Below are 15,761 nucleotides of genomic sequence, written 5' to 3'. Positions count from 1 at the left end.
ACTTTGATCCCCTCTTACATGAAGAACTTTATGAGTTTGAATAAACTCTATCATGGCTCTATCATTTATTTTGTTCTAAGATATTGTTCAGCAAAAAATTACAAACCATAATATCAAAATTTACTATAGGCAAAATAGATTATGGTATTTCAACACTATGTGATGGTTAAAAGTCACCTTTTTGAAGTCTAAAGATGGTCAAAAAGCTAAGAAAATGTTGAGTGGGGGAAACAAAAAACAAAGCGGAACCTGCTTCAATAGTGGCAATAGTGTTCTCTGGATGGTAGAATTATAAGGGGTTTTTTTTTTTTTTTTTCTTATTCTTTTCAATATTTTCACTTTTTCCAAAATGAACTTGTATAACTCTTTTTTCCCTTTGTGGTGCTGGAGATTGAGTGCAGAGCCTCAGGCATACTAGGCAATTGCTTTACCTGAGCTACATCCCCAGCCCCATTTTTTTTTTTTTTTGGTACTGGGAATTGAACCCAAGAGTGCTTTACCACTGAGCTACATCCCTAGTCCTTTTTACTTATTATTTTGATAGTCTTGCTCAGTTGCTTAAGGTCTCACTAAATTGCTGAGGCTGGCCTAGAATTTCCATTCCTCCTGCCTCAGCCTCCCCAATTGATGGAATTACAAGTATATACCACCATGCCCCCCATCCAGCTTTTTTATTAATTAATTTTTTTTTTAGTTTTCTGCGGACACATCTTTGTTTGTATGTGGTGCTGAGAATGGAACCCGGGCCGCACGCATGCCAGGCGAGCGTGCTACCGCTTGAGCCACATCCCCAGCCCACCCATCAGCTTTTTAAAAAATAAAGGAAAAATCACTCATAATTCTACTAGCTTGATAAAACCACTCTATTATTGGTTTGGCCCCTTTTCCTATCCAGATATGTAAACACAGGTATAATCATATCACATCTACAATGTTATATCCTGATTTTTAAATTCCATGCAATATATTCATAGTCCTTGAAAGCATGATTTTCAATGACTGTGGGATATTCCATTGAAGATATATACTATAATTTATTCAACCTAATCCTGATTATTGGCCACATAGATTGTGTTTATGTCATTAATTCATTCAACCAATATATATTGAACATCTAGCTATGTGCTACTTCCAGGTGCCAGATATCATCTTAAGCACTATAAATACTGCTTCTAGATAAACAGGTGTGCCTCAAATTTTCATGCATATAGTTATGTCACTGTTTTAGAATCTGAACTGACAAGTGATTGAGTCAAAGAAGTTGTGAAAAATGAATAATTCCTTTTCATTGATTAAATGTATTAAAATTCACTGATAAAAATTACAAAGACATTTGAAGCTTTTAATATTGATGGCATCAGATGATACCACTTACTTCCCCCTCATGCTTTGAAGATTTTAGCACCTGTCTTATTGTCATTCTGCTCACTCCCACTTATGTCAGATTCTTTTTTTTTTTTTTTTTGTATTGGAGAATTGAACCCATGAACACTTTACCTCTGAACCACACCCCCAATCCTATTTCATTTTCTTTATTTTGAGACAGGGTCTTGCTAGGTTGCTGAGGTTGGCCTCAATTCTTCTGCCTCCACCTTCTAAGTCTCTGAGATTACAGGCAAGTACCACCATGCCTGGCTTCTTGATGATTCAGTATGAAATAGATAATTTTTACAATAAGTGAGATAAATGTTTGCAAAGGTGGCCTTACTACCTCTTCTCCCATATGATCCTTTGCAATGATTTTGCTGCTTCTCTGAGCAAGAGGTGATGTCTATTTCAACATCTTTCACCTGGGCTGAACTTACCACTTGTTTTTGACTAATAGAATGTAGCAAAAAATGACAGTGTGAGTTCCTAGAGTCAAAGTCTCAAGAGACATTGAAATTATTCCCTTGCTTTCTCAAAATACTTACAACATCATGTAAAGAAGTTCAGTCTGGCCTACAGGAAGATGAGGAGAATCAAGGTACCTTGGCCAGTGACCACCGGACAAGTTAGGTCATATTGGGTTATCTCACCCAGTCAAGCTTCCAGATGACTGTAGATACATGAATGAACCTAGGCAAGTCCAACAGAACTGCTCAGCAAAGCCCAGCACAGCACTCATTGCTGAATAAGCAGATAAATGATATATAACTATAAATATAAGCCACTAAATTTTGGTGTGGTTAATATAGCAGCAGATACCTGAAAAAAACTACTTTATATTTCATTATTTCTTTTTTTCCAAGAAGCCTCACCCTAGATCTTGTTGCTACCAGTAGCTTTTACACACCCCATAAATCTCAGTTTTAAGTATCACACTTTCCCATTACTAACTCCTGTCTTTCTGGCTGTCTACTGCCTTGGCTCAAACAATTCTACTACCCACCTGAGATCTCTCATAAGGGCTTCACTGTGACTTTTATGAGCCCCAAATATTTTTCCTTCCTGGGTCCCTTCCTCCATAAAAGAATATTTAAAGGGCTGGGGATGTGGCTCAAGCGGTAGCGCGCTCGCCTGGCATGCGTGCGGCCCGGGTTCAATCCTCAGCACCACATACAAACAAAGATGTTGAGTCCGCCGATAACTAAAAAATAAATATTAAAAAAAAAAGAATATTTAAAATTATATTGTATGGGAGCTGGGGATGTACTCAGTAGTAGAGTGCTTGCCTAGCATGCACAAGGCCTTGAGTTCAATCCCCAACACTACCTTTTAAAAACATTGTATTGTATGACTGTATTGGATTAATATTATCTAGTGTGAATTTATTGCTTGTTTATTTTATTTTATTAATTTTGTTCTTATGATTTTTTTTTTTCAGTACCAGGAATTGAACCCAGGGCCACTCTACCTCTTAGCTACACCCCCAGCTATTTATTTTCTCTTGAGGCAGGGTCTCGCTAAATTGCTGAGACTAACCTTGAAATTGTGATTCTCCTGCTCAGCCTCCTGAGTCCCTGGGCTTACAGGCATGTGCCACTACACCCAACCATTTTTTTTTCTTTTTTAAAATTTTATTTTATTTAGTTGTAGATGGACACAATACCTTCATTCCCTTTGTTTTTATTTTTATGTGGTGCCCAGGATCGAACCCAGTACCACACGCATGCTAGGCAAGTGCTCTACCACTGAGCCACAACCCTGGCCCCCAGCCATTTTCACTTATTTTAAAATCAGAAGATCTGGGCACAGGAGCACATGCCTGTAAGCCTAGCAATTTAGGAGGCTGAGGCAGGATTACAAGTTCTAGGCCAGTCTTAGCAACTTAGCGTGACCCTGTCTCAAGAAAAAATAAATAAAAAGGGCTGCGGATGTATTAAGTGTTAGAGCACCCCGGATTCAATCCCCAGCATCATGAATGAATAACAAATAAAAATAGAATAGGGGCTGGCTGGGGTGGTGTCTCAGTGGTAGAGCGCTTGCCTAGCATATGTGAAACACGGTTCAATTCTCAGCACTGCATATAAATAAAAAAATAATAAAGGTCCATTGACAACTAAGATATATATATATATATATTTTTTTATAAAGGTAACTGAGTCTGTGTGTTTTTTTATTTTGATCTCACTAGTTAACTTTTTTTTTTAAAATATTTATTTATTTTTTTTTAGTTCTCGGCGAACACAACATCTTTGTTGGTATGTGGTGCTGAGGATCGAACCCGGGCCGCACACATGCAAGGCGAACACGCTACCGCTTGAGCCACATCCCCAGCCCTAAGATATATTTTTTAAAAAATAGAATAAAGTAATGAAAATGAAAGCATTTTGTGGGCCCCTACAATTATTATGGGCCTTAGGCACTGTGCCTCATCCACTGATCAAACCTCCTTTCCACTGTCCCCTAACCCCATCACCTCCACCCTTCTTTCCTTACCCAGCCTGGATTCCATGGTCTGTCATAACCAGTTCCTTACATATACTCAACTTTCTGGCCCTTCTCTCCTTTCATTGTATCCAGCTGGCAAAATCTCACCCACCAATGTGATTTCTCCAGCCTGTATCCAAACAGCTGATCGCAGCTAGAAAAAACAAAAACATGCCTTCAAGATGGCTGGTCTCACTTAAATCCATGATGTCTCCTGCCACTTGTGTTGACCACCAATACTCCTGCATTTCCTCAGTTCTGTTCCCACCCAGCCAGACAACTATTTTATTCCCCTCTCTTCCAACCTTCACCCACCTTCTCTTTTTTGCCCACTCTGCTGATGGTCTTGTTTCCAAATCTATGGAGAAAATAGAAGCAGTCTGAAGAGAATTTCCATAGGCTTCCACCACCTACATGCATCTGCCTCCATATATTCTGTCATCCCTCTGTTACTATAGATGAATGCCAGTGTTCTTATTTGGAGGAGACACTGTACCTTTTTCTGCTTTCACCCACTCTATGATCTCATTCAGCTTACTGGCTTGAAATACAAATTAAAAGCTAAAGACACCCAAGTTTATATTTCCAGCCAAACTCTCTCTCTGAAACCCATACTCATAGATTGTATTGGGGCTATCTACTCACATCCACATGGATTTATCAATAGGTAACTCAAATTTAGCACATCCAAAGCAAACTCCTGATTGCCATCTCTAAACAGTCTCCCTTTGTCAATTTTACCCATTTCAGTCAAATTCTATGCTTCTAGTTATTTAGATCTAAATCCTGGAGTCATTGTTTGACTCTCCTCTTTCTTTTACAACCCACATCCTGCAAATCTTTTTGGTTCTGTCTTCATATGACCAGAATTTGACCACTTTTTTCAGTTTAATCTCTAAGGTCCACACTACCATTATCTTTAGACCAGACTACTGCAACAGCTTTCTAGTTGGTCTTCTAATTATCATGCAGCAGCCAGGGTTGATTCAATGAATGAAGCCAGATAAATGTGATATGATATCCTAAATTGGGTCATCAAACAGAAAAAGATCATTAGTGAAAAAACTGCAAAGTCTGAATAAAGTCTGGAGTTAAGTTTATCCTAAGGTACCATGTCTTCTTAGTTTTGACAAATGTACTATGGTAATGTATAATGTTAGCACTAAGAGGAATTGGGTGAAGGATATATGGGAACGCTCTTTACTATCTTTGTAACTTTTTTTTATGAATATAAACTTACTAAAAAAAAATTTTTTTGATGAAAAGTGGCCTGTGGGGCATGATATAAGGGCTTTACCGAGCCAGTTCTCCCAAAATTCTAAGACTCGAAACCTGGTAACATTGCCTCTCGTTTTTCCAGTGGTGGTGCTGGCCCAGTACATATTCACCTTGAAGGGAGAAGGTGTGCCATAAACCCAAGAAATGACTAATCAAGAATCTGCTGTAAGGAAGATTGCAAGTTTGAGGCCAGCCTCAGCAAATCTTTGGATGTACATGTCAAAATGATACCAAAATTCAAGAAAAGTTCAGTTTGTATTAAGAACCCTATAAGAGGCCAGGCATGGCGGCGCATGACTATAATCCCAGTGGTTTGGGAAGTTAAGGCAGAAGGATTGAGAGTTCAAAGACAGCTTCAGCAAAAGCGTGGTGCTAAGCAACTCAGTGAGAGTCTGTCTCTAAATAAAATATAAAATACGGCTGGGGATGTGGCTCAGTGGCCAAGTGCCCCTGAGTTCAATCCTTGGTATCAAAAAAAGAAAAAGAAAAAAAAGAACCCTATAAGAGTAGAAGAATTCTTTATGGTCTTAACAAAGAAGGAGCGGCAAACTTTGGATTGTAACAGTCTTTGATATGATATGAAGTAAATTTTCCTACAAAGGGTAAAGATGCCTAACATGTCGAGATTTCATTGATAATGGTAAACTGATTACAGAAGAATGCCGAAAAAAATCAGTCCAGGGACTGTAAATTAGTACAACCATAATGGAAATCAGTATTGAGATTCCTCAAAAGACTAGGCATGGATCATACCATATGATCCAGCTATATCACTCCTTGATATTTATCCTAAAGAATTGAAATCATCATACCATAGTGATACATGCATACTCACGTTTATAGCAGCAGAATTCATATAGCCAAACTGTGGAACCAACCTAGGTGACCATCAAGAGATGAATGGATAAAGGAAATGTGGCATAGATACACAATGGAGTTTTATTCAGCCATAAAGAAAAATAAAATTATGTAATTTGCAGGAAAATGGATGGAGCTTGAGACTATTATGTTAAGCAAAATAAGCCAAACTCAGAAGGTCAAGGGTCACAAGTTTTCTCTCATATGTGGAAGATGGAGAGAAAAACGGGGAAAAAAAGGTGGGGGTGGAGATCTCATGAAAAATCAAAGGGAGATCAGTAGAGAAAAGGGACTAGGGGGTAAAAGGTGGGAGAGGAGGATGGGGGGAAGTATAGGGGAGCAATATTGGCCAAACTATATTGTTATAATTGTGTGCATATATGAATGTGTAACAACAAATCCCACCATTATTCAACTAGAATGCAACAATAAAAAATGTGGGAAAGAAAAAAGTGAGTACAATTGAAGCAACAATATTGTGCTATTGAAGTTGATCCTGTTCTTACTGTAGAAGAGACGTACTCTTATATGATAAAATGACAGGGCTTGCTTGCTGAACGTGCTATACCAAAAGTTAAACTTACAAGAAATTGTGACAGAATCTGACATTATGGTCGAGAAAGGATATGAGAATTTCTTTGATAATCTCCAACAGCACAGTATCCCTGTATTCATATTTTCAGTTGTCTCAGTGATATAATAGAAGAAGTTATCCGTCAAGCTGGGGGTTATCATCCAAATGTCAAAGTAGTATCCAACTTCATGGATTTGATGAAAAGGGGATCCTTAAAGGATTTAAAGGAAAACTAATTTGTGTATTTAACAAACATGTTTTTTTTTTTTTTAGTTGTTGATAGACCTTTATTTTATTTATTTATATGCAGTACTAAGAATCAAATCCAGTGCCTCACACATGCCAGGCAAGTGCACTACTGCTGAGCCACAACCCCAGCTCCCTCTGTTCATTCTTAATTAATGCTTTATAAGTTTACATAAAGATGGAATTCACCAATTCATCATGGTATATTTATACATGCATGTAGTGTAGTTTTGTCAAATTTATTTCACATTTCCTCCCCTTTCCTGTCCCTTCTCCCTCCCTGTCAGATTTCCTTTCTGATTTTATCCTGGATACTGTACTATCTCACTCTCCTCTAGTCAAACTGGCCTCTGTATTGATCCTTAAACACATAATCATGATCTTTGGTCAGGATCTTTTTTTTTTAATATATATATTTCTTTAGATGTCATTGCACACAATACCCTTGTTTTATTCATTTATTTTTATTTGGTGTTGAGGATCGAACCCAGGGTCTCAAACGTGCGAGGCGAGTGCTCTGCCGCTGAGCCACAACCCAAGCTCCTGGTCAGGATCTTTACACTATCTTTTCCCTCTACCTGGAATGCTCAACCCCAGGTATTTTCATACTTTCTTTTCCCTCATTTCAATCATCTTTCTGTTCAAATTTCATTTTAATAAAGAGGCCCTCACTGATCACCCCATATAGTAGCCCCACTCCCCACTAGTATGTTCCTTACCCTGTTTTATTTTTCTCCATAACACTTTTCACCACCTGACATATATATTAGTATACTTATATTTTAACTGGCTTCTGACATATATATTGGTATATTTATGTTTTTTTTTTTTTAATTGAAGGAAAGGTGCTCCAGGTGACGGCCAGTTGGGAGCATTTTTTATTTTTTTTATTTTTTAAAGAGAGAGAGATAGAGAGAGAGTTTTTTTAATATTTATTTTTTAGTTCTCAGCGGACACAACATCTTTGTTTGTACGTGGTGCTGAGGATCGAACCTGGGCCGCACGCATGCCAGGCGAGCGCGCTACCACTTGAGCCACATCCCCAGCCCTATATTTATGTTTTAACTGGCTTCTCCTATTAGATTATCAGCTTCATGAGGGCAAAGACTTGGTTTTGTTAATTGCTATAACCTAGCTGTTTTAACCATATTGTACACTTGTCTTGGTTTCTCATCCTTATTGAGAGTTGGATCATTTTATGAGCAGGATGAGAGATTAAGGATATCAGTGAGTTCACTGCTTTCTTAAAATCTAGAAAGGGGAAAAACATGAGGCTGGGGTTGTGGCTCAGTGGTAGAGTGCTTGCCTACCTGCGTGAGGCACTGGGTTCAATCCTCAGCACCACATAAAAATAAAATAAAGATATTGTGACCACCTATAACTAAAAAATAAATATTAAGAAAAAAAAGGGGGAAAAACTTTTTTTTTTTTTTTTTACTGGGGTCATGCTCTTCCATGTTATCCTTTCCAAACTCCTGCAAGACAGGCAATTATTATTCCAGCTTTATATGTAAGGAAGGAGAAGATGGATACAAGAGCTTAGGTGACTTTCCCAAAGTCACAGAGCTAGTGATGATGAAGCTGGTGTTCAATGTTGCTTCAGCTCTAAACACCTTTAAACTGCCTCTACATGCAAGACAAATTCAGAACTGCCCTGCTGATCCCTGCCTCAATCCCTGACCTAAAGAAATCTGACAGATGATAAAATGATTGTTGTCTTAAGTCATAAAGTTTTGTTATGTACAGCAATAGATGTTTGGACCAAAAGGAGTGGCATAATGTCAGAGGCATCCTGTGGAGCAAGATTCCTTCTTTCTGGGCCTAAGTTTCCCTTGAGAACAAAGTTCACTCAAGGGTCTCTGTTTCCAGCCCTGATGTTTGACACTTATCTGTAATGTTGATACATCCTTCTCTGTCCATTTTCACTGCCTCCTTAATATCCAGTTATTATCCTACCTAGAGAGAAAACGAATGCCCTTGGACACTAAGGGATGTCTGAGGAAAAGGAGGGGAGCAACTCTGGCTTCAAGCTGTCTGACAGCACCATCTCTCTTTTTTATGGGGGGGCGGGGAAAGTAGGGATGAAACCCAAAGGCACTTTACCACTGTGGCTACACATCCCCAGTCCTTTTTATTTTTTCCTTTGAAACAGGGTCTCACTAAGTTTCTGAGTCTATCTCTAAGTTGCTGAGGCTGGCCTAGAATTAGTGAACCTCCTTGCCTCAGCCTCCTGTCCCTGGGATTAAAGGAGTGTGTCTCCATGCCCAGCCGCCTGAGAGCTCTTAAAGTGGAAGTGTGGTGTCCTGAGTCAATAGAACAGGATTTGGAATCTGGCTGCATGACCTTGACAAAGTCTTAAGACCTTCTCAGGCCTGTTTGCCATTTGTTAAATGGGGAGATTAGTACCAGCCCTGCTCCCTCCCTCACGGGGGGGGGGGGGGGGGGGGGGGGGGGGGCTGTGAGGAGAGGATGAGTCTATGTGAAAGTGAGGTTCATGCATAGGAGGTAGGAGGGTGGGGCTAAGGTGAGGGGTTGCTGAGGCACAGGAGGATCCCTGGTAGAGTTGATTTCCTGCCCTGGAGTAAGACAGGGGGTTGGCAAGAAAAGCAAGGATAGGAGGTAGAGCTGGATTGTTCTGGGCTGTGCAGGGGCTTGTCTCTTAGCAACTGTCTCTGTTCCAGTATCTTTGGGAATCCATCCACTTTTTCATAAAAGGCCTCATTTAATGCAGGTTTCTGGCTCTGCAAGACTTTCTAATACACATCCCCTCCCCCACTTAAAAATCATCCAGGAAATAGGGCCTTGTCTTACTTCTCAGATTTCCAAGTACACCCCATCTCCTGTCTTTGGCAGCGGCCCCATTACCTTTGGGTAACAGAGACTGAAAACTTTAAGACCATCCTAGACTCCTCTACTCTCCCATTCCTTGATTTGTTGTGTCTTCCTTTTCCCATGGCCCTGGGTCTGTTCTATTCCACCACCTCAGCCCTGTCTCTTACCTCCCAGCCCAACCTTTTCTTCCATGTACCCTCTGTGTGCCTTCAGGTTAAACATTTGGCCACACCATTGTTATCCCCTCACCCCACCTCCCCACCCCCGCCCCAGCCTGGAACCACTCCTATTACTCTTCTAGCTGTTTGATGTCAAGGCAAGAGTACTAATAGCTGCTTCAAATTCTGGCTGTAGCTGGGTGATCTTTAGGAGACCTCTCACTTCTCTGAGCTTCAAGGTCCTTGAGGGATATGCAGGGATATCCTACATACCAGGCATTGGTCTACAAAGCACTATGTGTGCTTAAACTTATTTGACCCTCAAAACAGTTCTGTGAGGATCTGTCTATGCTTGACTGCTATTTATGCTTAACTGCCTTTTACTGATGGGAAAACTAAGGCAGAGAACGTTGGTTATTTGTGAAGAGTTGGATATGAACCCAGGATGTCTGCCTCAGAGGCCCTGTTTAATCCTTGTGCTATGTTAGGGAAAGGGACTGGGAACAGTGGTGGGAGAGCCCCTGGCTGATGCCTATCAACTCTTGGCTGGAATTTCTGCTTCACAGTATACAATTAGTGGCTGTTCTTTGGAGGACTTGGGAACAGATTTTGGACTGGCAGCCTGTTGACTTTAGGATATTCCTAAGCTTCCCTTAATGGTGGCCTCTTTTTGGGGAGAGTCTCCAGACATAGGAGGCTCATTTCTGGCTTTGATCCCAGACATGAACACTAACAATAATACTCTAGAACACCCCAACCTTCACAATTCCCCATTTTTCTGAGCATTTATGTTCTGAATACCTGTTAACCAACCCTTCCTCCAGTGCCCCCAGCCACATAGACTCATCTCTCTTGGCCTCCTTACTCCTCATCTGGGAGGTAGGTTCTCAAGTTCCCCTCCTCCCTACTCAGTCTCCTTTTCACACACACAAAAAAACTTTGTATATTACCAAATGAAGGTGCAGAGACAAAAGAAGAGGGGAAAAGGGGAGTCATTCATTTATTCATCCACAAATATTTCTCCTGGTCTCAGAGCCTAGCATGATAGTGAGTACTGTGGGCAAGAGCTGGGAGGGGACTCCAGCTTAGTGCTAGAGGCTCAGTAAGTATTATTTTAATGAGTGAATGAATTAATATAAACGGGGAAAAAAGTGCTAGGCCCTGACCCCAAACATTTTTCAATTTAATAGGACAGGTACACCCCACAAGCTCCAAATCAACAGAGAGACCAGATGCACCTGTGGCCTCTCAACTTCTTGGAGACTCAGGGGCATGCAGACCTGGCTTTTGTCCTCACCAAGAAGGGACAATCATTTACCTGCTTGTGTCATACTGTTAGTGCTTCTCTAAGCCAGTTCTGGACAGCCTAAGTATGGGCCCCAGGGTAGGAGCTGAGCTAGCGCTGGGAGGTAGTCAGACATAGCCAGAGTCTACCCTTAATGGGGCTTTCTGCCAGCACAGGGGCCTTTGGGTCCTGAAACAAAAGTTCTGTCCTTGTAGTTGCTTCCTGTCCTCCACCCCCATCCTATCTTACAGCAGGAGTTGGACCAGCTGCTCAAGAGTTGAAATCCAAACCCAGCCATTGTTCCTACCTTTTGACTTTGTGTGTGTGTGTGTGTGTGTGTGTGTGTATGTTGGCAGGACCAACTGTGTGCCTCACGCCTGGATACCATGCTTGAAGAACCTGGAAATACCTGCTCAAGGAAAGGACTAGGTTAGTTACTGATTGGAAAAGTTGAGGTGAGTTGAGATGGTAGAGGAAAAGGCTGTGTCCACTAGTGTGTAGTGACATAGCTTCCTTCTGAAATGTCAAAAGAGGCAACAGGTCCATTTGGATCTGTGAGCATGTGCAGACAGATATGCCCAGACCTAGAAAAATAAGAGATTCACCCATATCCAGAACCATTAATATGAAGCAAAACTTTATCAAATGTTCACATTTGTGAAGCCCCTCCCACCTGGGACTACCCAGAGTTGATGAGAGGGAGCTGAGGCAGCAAAGGCACAGGTGTCTCTTGCTCCAGCCCTTCTGGCAGCTGCTAAAGGAGGTTTACTTGAAGCGTCTGGACTTGGGTCTCCTATTCTAACCTTTCATGTATATATAATTGCTTAGTCTATGGGACATTACATACTTTCAAGGCCAAGTCTAAGGCACTGACCTGGAATGGAGGGAAGGAAGCCCTTCTGATATAGCATAGAGAGGAACCATAGAACTACCCACCTCTAAGGGCTTTTTTATTCTAGCTCTAGAATTTTTTCCCAAACTATAATTCTTTTTTTAAAATTTTTTTTTTTAGAGAGAGAGAGAGATTTTAATATTTATTTCTTTTTTAGTTCTCGGCAGACACAACATCTTTTGTTTGTATGTGGTGCTGAGGATCGAACCCGGGCCGCACACATGCCAGGCGAGCGCGCCACCGCTTGAGCCACATCCCCAGCCCCCCAAACTATAATTCTGTACCCATTAAACACTAAATCTTCATTCACCTTCCTCCAGCCCCTGGCAACCAGCATTCTGTTTCTATGTCTGAATTTGACTATTGTTCTAGGTACCTAAAATAAGTATGATTGCTAGGTTCAGTGGCACAAGCCTGTAATCCAGCTACTGCAGAGGCTGAGGCAGGAGGATCACAAGTTTGAGGCCAATCTTGACAATTTAGCAAGACCCTGCCTCAAAATAAAAAATAAAAAAGGACTAGGGGAATGTATCTCAGTGATATGGTGCCACTGGGTTCAATTCCTAGTACTACAAAAAAAAAAAAAAAGAAGACATTACATATAATAAAAGCTCATCTACCAGAGTGGCAGCTGTGAACATCTATTAATAGAAGAATGAGGAAATGTGTATAATTTAAATCTAGGGAAGTAGACTAAGTTATCACCTCTTGAAGTTTTGAAATCATCTTCATAACAACCATGAATACAGGTTCAGCAGCTCTAATCAAGGTCACAAATAAGAAGAGGGTCTGCCTCCTGGCTTCAAATGATTATGTCTCTTGCAACCAAAATATCTGAATTTGTGGTCTTATTTTCTTTTTAAAATTTTTTATTTTTAAACTTTAAAAAAATCAGTTAATTTTTTAATTTTTTATTTATTTTTATTTTTTTTAAAGAGAGAGAGAGAGAATATTTTAATATTTATTTTTAAATTTTCAGTGAACACAACATCTTTGTTTGTATGTGGTGCTGAGGATTGAACCCAGGCCACAAGCATGCCAGGCGAGCGCGCTACCACTTGAGCCACATCCCCAGCCCTCAGTTAATTTTTTTAAAAAGTTCATTCTTATAATGACTGTCACATTTTGAGAGTACTCAATAGGAAGTTTCTGGGGAAAAGATGTATATAATTGAGAATCTTTTTTTTTTTTTTTTTTTTTGGTGCTGTTGGTGCTGGGGGTTGAAGTTAGGACCTTGTGCATACTAACTAAGCACGTCCTCTACTATGGAACTACACCTCCAGCTCCTGAGAACCTTAATTTTAAACTCTACAAGAACTCATGTGATTGATTTATTTAGTGTAATTTTAATAATTTTCTTTTTGAGATAAGATCTTACTAAATTGATCAAGCTGATCTCAAACTTCTAGGCTAAAGTGATCCTTCTGCCTCAGTCTCCTGAGTAGCTAGGACTACAGGCATGAGCCAGCACACCCGGTTTAAGTTAATTTTTAAAAAGATATATGGGATAGGAAAACATGGATGGGATGGGGAATAAAGATGGGATAGTCTATCCTTGGGGGATCTGAGTTCCTCTGCTGAGGTTTTATTTGTATGTGTTGAAAACAGCTCTAGCAGGAGACAGACCTAGTTCCCATCCCTAGTCTAAGGGAAATGGGATACCTCTGTGCTCTGAAATGTTGATGAGCTGCAGAGGGGAGAGGGACAGGAGGAGCAGATGGAATTCCTGGGCAATTGTTCCGGCTGTCACTGGAGAGGACAGGCAGGAGGGAGCACTAGATAATTTATGGAGGGACAGATGCAAACACTTCACCGGAACCATCTGGTCAAGAGAGGCCTGGGCTTGGGGTGGATATTGTTGTTAGTTCTGAGTAAACTCCTCTGCCACCAGCCCTCCCCCTTTCTTCTACCTGGCTTGGTTGCTGTCCTGAGGCTTTCCCAGAAGCTCTGCTCCCTGAGGACTGAGGTCCCAGAATTCCACCTGGTTCACATCTTCTCATCTCACGTTCTCTTTTGTTAAACTTGGGGCCTGTCTTTGCTACCATTCCTGCTAGGGCCAAGTACTGCTTTAGAAGCCAGTTTACTTTTATCTATGCATTTCTTTATTTTATAGTATTTTCAACCCTTCCTCCCACCACTATATACTAAAATCTTTCAATCACCCACTTCCAAACCATTTATTCATTCAGTAAATATTTATTGAGTACCTAATATGCCAGGCATTGTTTTGGATACTGGGGATATGGTAAGAAAAAATTTCAGACCTCTGGAATTTGTATTGTATTGGAAGAGATGGTCCACAAAGAAATATTTAATATGATGTTAGTTGTGCTCGCTTCGGCAGCACATATACTAAAAATTGGAACGATACAGAGAAGATTAGCATGGCCCCTGCGCAAGGATGACACGCAAATTCGTGAAGCGTTCCATATTTTTTAACCCACTTGAATCAAAGTGTGAAATATGATATGTCAAGAACTATGTAATGTTTTGAACAACCAACAATACAAAATTTAAAAAAAAAAAGAAAAAAAAATAATATGATGTTAGGTTATAATTGCTATGAAAGCAAACATTAAAGCAGGGTAAGGGAGAATGTCTGGGTATGCTGACTTAGAGTGAGTGGCCAGGGAAGGCTTCTCTGAGGTGGTGACATTTGAGCAGAGACATAGATGGGAGTGAATACCTAGAGCAAGAACATTCTGGTCACAGGGAAAGGCAACCTAAAAGACTCTTGAGGCAGAGATATGCTTAGTGCCCCAGCAGAAAAGTGTGCTATTTATTCATTAAGGATTTATTGTGTGCCAGGCACCTGCTATAGAATACGAAGACATAGTTTTTTTTAATATATATTTTTTAGTTGTAGGTGGATACAATACCTTAATTTTATTTTATTTTTTTTTCATTGGTGCTGAGGATTGAACTCAGTGCTTCCTGCTTGCTAGGCAAGCGCTCTAACACTGAGCCCCAACCCCCAGCCACCCTCGCCCCCAGACATAGTTTTTGCCCTGAAGAAATGGCACAGCAAAAGGGATACAGTGTGTCAATAAATGATTATGGCACCTGGCAGCCATAGTACAGTTATGTGCAAATTGCTAGAAATGTCAAGCAGAAGGAGCAAAGGAGCACCAAAGGGAAGTTCTTGGGAGAGATAGAAAATGAGGCTGATGAAAGTAGAAGAGGCTGGGTCCTGCGAATTTCCCTGTGCCAAGCTAAAAAGCTGATTTCATCCCTTGGATGATGGAGAAATCAATACCAGAAATACACACACACACACACACACACACACACAGAGTTTTTTTTTTGTGTATGTGTGTGATACACACATACACACACACACACACACGCACGCACACACTGGGCGAATGAATGAACATACTTGTGCTCTACCACAGACCTACACCACCAGCCCTTCTCACTCTATCTTTGGGCTGTGCTTCCTTGTTATTCTTTTTCTTTTTTTTTCTTTTGGGACTAGGGATTGAACCCAGGAGCGCTTTATCACTGAGCTACATCCCAGGTCCTTTTTATTTTTTATTTTGCTAAGTTGCCAAGGCTGGCCTGGAATGAATTTAGGATCCTCCTGCCTCAGCCTCCCAAATCCTTTGGATAACAGACGTGCGCCCCGGCACCTGGCCTATTCTTTTTCCATTACCAGTCTTAACCCCTATTGCCCTTTTTCCATTACCAGTCTTAACCCCTATTGCCCTACTCCTCCTTCAACAGGACTTCATTCCCAGTCTCTTAAGAGATAATCTTTTAGGAGATTCTCACCTTTCCCCATCA

General features: G+C 40.7%; 1 non-coding gene and 1 pseudogene across 1 annotated transcript; both read left to right on the top strand.

Moving 5' to 3' along the window:
* The first annotated feature begins 5,274 nt into the window (after positions 1-5,274).
* LOC114104365 (cytosolic 5'-nucleotidase 3A-like) lies at positions 5,275-15,672 on the top strand (annotated as a pseudogene).
* On the top strand, positions 14,304-14,411 carry LOC114104406 (U6 spliceosomal RNA). Its single transcript, XR_003584837.1, has one exon. It is a non-coding gene; the product is annotated as a U6 spliceosomal RNA (small nuclear RNA).
* Positions 15,673-15,761: the final 89 nt, after the last annotated feature.

This window comes from Marmota flaviventris, chromosome 6 (assembly GCF_047511675.1).
Source record: "Marmota flaviventris isolate mMarFla1 chromosome 6, mMarFla1.hap1, whole genome shotgun sequence".
In the NCBI taxonomy this organism is placed as follows: domain Eukaryota; kingdom Metazoa; phylum Chordata; class Mammalia; order Rodentia; family Sciuridae; genus Marmota; species Marmota flaviventris.
This window is presented reverse-complemented; position numbering and strand designations above follow the sequence as displayed.